This window comes from Nicotiana tabacum, chromosome 22 (assembly GCF_000715075.1).
Source record: "Nicotiana tabacum cultivar K326 chromosome 22, ASM71507v2, whole genome shotgun sequence".
In the NCBI taxonomy this organism is placed as follows: Eukaryota; Viridiplantae; Streptophyta; class Magnoliopsida; order Solanales; family Solanaceae; genus Nicotiana; species Nicotiana tabacum.
In genome coordinates, this window is record NC_134101.1 from 214,072,049 (window position 1) to 214,076,025 (window position 3,977).

Sequence of the window (3,977 nt, forward strand, 5' to 3'; positions counted from 1 at the left end):
GGCTTTTAGTGAGTAACAATCCATGGTGTTTCTAGTCATGTGATTTTAGCATCCACTGTTCATGAACCATTGCAGTCTACTTCCTCTCACTGTTCCCTGCACATATAAATCATAGGTTAGATTTAGGAACCCAAACTAGTTTGGGTCCCTTGTTATGAGAAAAGGGATGGATAAGAGTTTTTCTAGTCCATGTAGGCAATATTCGTTTCTTACGAGCGGTACCTGGTCCCTATTTAGTACTTACCTTTTCAGCAAACACTTTATTTTTCTGAACAGATTGAACGCTGGCCTGGCAATTTTCTTTAAAGTGCCCATTATTCCCACAGTGGGTACAAAGCCAGTTATCAGGAATAGTGACATACTCGCTGTGAGGGTTGTAAGGAATTTTCTCCTTTTGGAACCCGATTCCCTGCCTATTTCTACTATTGTTGAAGTACATGGTAGTGACAACATATGAGGACCAGGCCCACTTTAGAGATTTCTCAAGATCAATTTTTACTTTCTCCAATTCAGCTTGAAGTTGCCTATTTTTCTCAATTTCACCACATATACGAGTTTTCACATCATTTAATTCCTTCTCAAGCTTGATGTGTGTTTCACTAGCTACTTCTTTCCCTTTCACAATACTTACAATCCTATGTTCTGATTTGAGTCCCTCAATGGTTTCCTCTAGATCAGCGATTATCACTAAAAAGTCATTCCTCTCTTGCTCAGCAGCTGCAATTTTCTCTTCTAGTGTGTGTTTTTCATTGCTAAATCCTTCTATGGTTTTCTTCAAATCAACAACCACTACCATCAGATCATCTCTCTCATTTTCTACACTATTTATTTTTTCATTCAAAACTTCCTTTTCTTTTTCAAGATTAGCTATGGTCTCGTTTAGATCCACTACACATACCACCAGATCATCTCTAGATTGTTCAGCATCTCCTAGCCCTATGGTCAAGATCTCCTTATCATTAATAAGGCCATAATATGCATCAATTAGAACATTTGCTAATGACCTTAACTTCTTAGAAGAATAGGATTTCAGATTTTTCTGAATATCCCTGAAATTTATCTCATCATTTTCATCCTTTTCATCGTCGTCAGACTGAGCCATCAGCGCAAACAGTGAGTCATATTTCATTGCTTCAGTTTACACTGCCATCATGGAGCTATTTTCTGCATCTGGTCCCCTTTCTGATTCACTAGAAGAGTCTCCCCAAACAGTAAGAGCCTGCTTCATAATATTGTCAGCTGCACTTATTCGACTAAATCGTTTTTCTGGAACCGGGTTCCTTTTTGCTTCTTTGTCAGGTTTTTGTTTGTTTTGCTCCTATTTCAGAAGTGGACAGTCTTTGATGAAATGCCCTGGCTTTCTGCACCCATGACAGAGATCATTGTTCCTTGCCTTACTTGAACTGCCCCTTTTTGGTATACCATCATTTCTTCGAACCATCTTTTGAAACCTTTTAGTAAGATAGGCTATATCACTATCTTCTTTACTTGAGTCACTGTTTTCAGCCTTGAGCACCAGGTTCTTTTCTTTCTTTGGCTTTCTCCTTTCACTTTCTTTCTTTCTTTTCATCTCGTATATCTTTAGATTACAAATCGGCTCATCCATGGTTAGAGTTTATAGATCTTTAGCTTCAGTGACGGCATTCACCTTACTCTCCCAAGATCCAGGTAGAACATTGAGAATTTTCCTTATAAGCTTGTTTCTGGGAATAACATCTCTAAGTGAATGAAGCTCATTTATGATGGATGCGAATCTAGTGTGCATATCCTATATAGACTCATCATCCTTCATCCTGAAGAGCTCATACTCAGTGGTGAGCATGCCAATCTTGGACTATTTAACCTGAGTAGTTCCTTCGTGTGGGGTTTGCAATGCTTCCCATATTTCTTTGGTAGAATCACAAACTGAGACTCTGTTGTACTCATCAGGTCCTATACCACATACCAAGATTTTCTTGGTACGATAGTTCTTTTCTACGGCTTTTCTGTCAATATCACTGTACTCCTTTCCGTCTTTCGGCACCATTGGTCTAGTTTCTCTAAGCTTCTTCATAGGAACATATGGACCATCACAGATAATGTCTCACAGTTCTGAGTCTTCGGCCATTGTAAAATCATGCATACGAGTCTTCCACCAGCCGTAGTACTGACCATTGAATCTAGGAAGTATGAAGGTTGATTGTCCTTCTTCAAAGTTGGGTGGAGAAGCCATTAAGATCCTTTCTAGGTGTTAACCTTTTAGAAAGAACCCGCTCTGATACCAATTGTTAGTTTACATGAGTCCACCAAACAGTAGAGTACCTGATCCTCTATGAGTTTCTACTGAGAATCTTATGAAGCAGTAAGTAAAAGAGACACGGGATTTTTACGTGGAAAATTCCAACTTAAAGGGACAAAAACCACGACCTACACTTGTAGGCTTTCAAGTTCACTAACTTGTAATCACACTATTACAAGCCACTTTGTCATGACTCTATTACAAAGATTTCAACTTAACTAACTTGTGATACTCTTACCACAAGCCACTTTGTCACTCTCTAGTTACAAAGACTTTAACTTATGGCTAACTCTAGCCACAACACAAACTCAGAAGGTTTGTGATTTTGGGTTTCCTAAAACACAGTTTCTAAGAAAGCAAGATAGGAGTTACAATGAAGAACAAATAACAAGATTACAACTCAACTACAGATACACATAGACTCATTGTGAAACTGATTCTTTAGTGGAGTTGTATTCTTGTTCTTGATACACTTGTGACTTCAATGCTGGATCAACACTTTAATGCTTGAGAGAATATCACTAAATGCTCAAGTGAATATTTTGTGCTTTGCACCAGGTTGTTATAGTACAAAAGACATCACAATGGTGATGTCAATTCTTGGTACACGCTTCTTCCCAATAGGAAGTGACTGTTGCACTGTCAGCTGCACTGTCGCGTGTACAGTTGCAGGCAGTCACTTTATGCAGTTGCGTTCCAGCTGTGTAGTTCACTTGTACTTCTATTAGAGAACACCAAGGAATCAGGTCCTTGTCGTGTTCCATTTTGTAGCAGTTCATTAGCTGAAGTTCAGACTGAAACTCATTCATTTGAAATGTGTACCAAGTGAGTCAGGTTCTTTATCTGGTTCTTAACAATAAATTTGTTAGATCATCAAAACATAAGAAGCATAAGGCAAAGACATTGAAACCCATCAGGAGAGTCCGATTTTATGATCATTATGACATTTCATAGCCCGTCTTCACAAGGCTCGAGGCATAACTCGAGGTTCGATCCCAAGAATTCCCTACGCTCGATCTTAAGGCAGCGCAAATTGGTGAATATCATGGACAAGTGGAAAATTCCCAAAGTACGTGGTCAAAGCTGACAAAGCCTGCAAAAATAGTACGAGTCCGTACCGGACCATTAGTAGTTGTACCAGCTGCGTTTCTTTGTAATAATTATATGTGTACCATGTTTGGATTCCCCCTTCTATATAAAGGGGACCCTTGTAATTTATTGCACACATGATATTCAATACAAGAACAAGAACATTCTCTGCTCTCTAACTTAAACATTCTCCATTGTCTTTCCTTTGATTTATTGCTTACATTTATCGTATTTTATTGATTGTTCTTCATTTAGTATTTATCATTGATCATAAAGAGCCATTATTGAGGCCCGTGGGACTGTTAGTCCTCCATCGGACAGCCCCAGTCAAGCACTCTAGCTCGACCTCGAGGCCCAACATAGGCTAGCTCGAGACCCCAATTCGCGGTCATTCGGTTTGCCTAGCATACTATCCTCAAGCTCTTACTTTACTTTCCTAGCTCACACTTAGAATCTATTTCCTAACAACTAGCATTAAAATAAATCACATAATTTTAGAACCACACAATCAAATCTAATTGTAATTACCATTTTCAAGGTAAATAGTTTGGCGCCCACCGTGGGGCTAAAAATAATCGTGATTGTTTTGGTGCTGGTTTACTAAAAACAC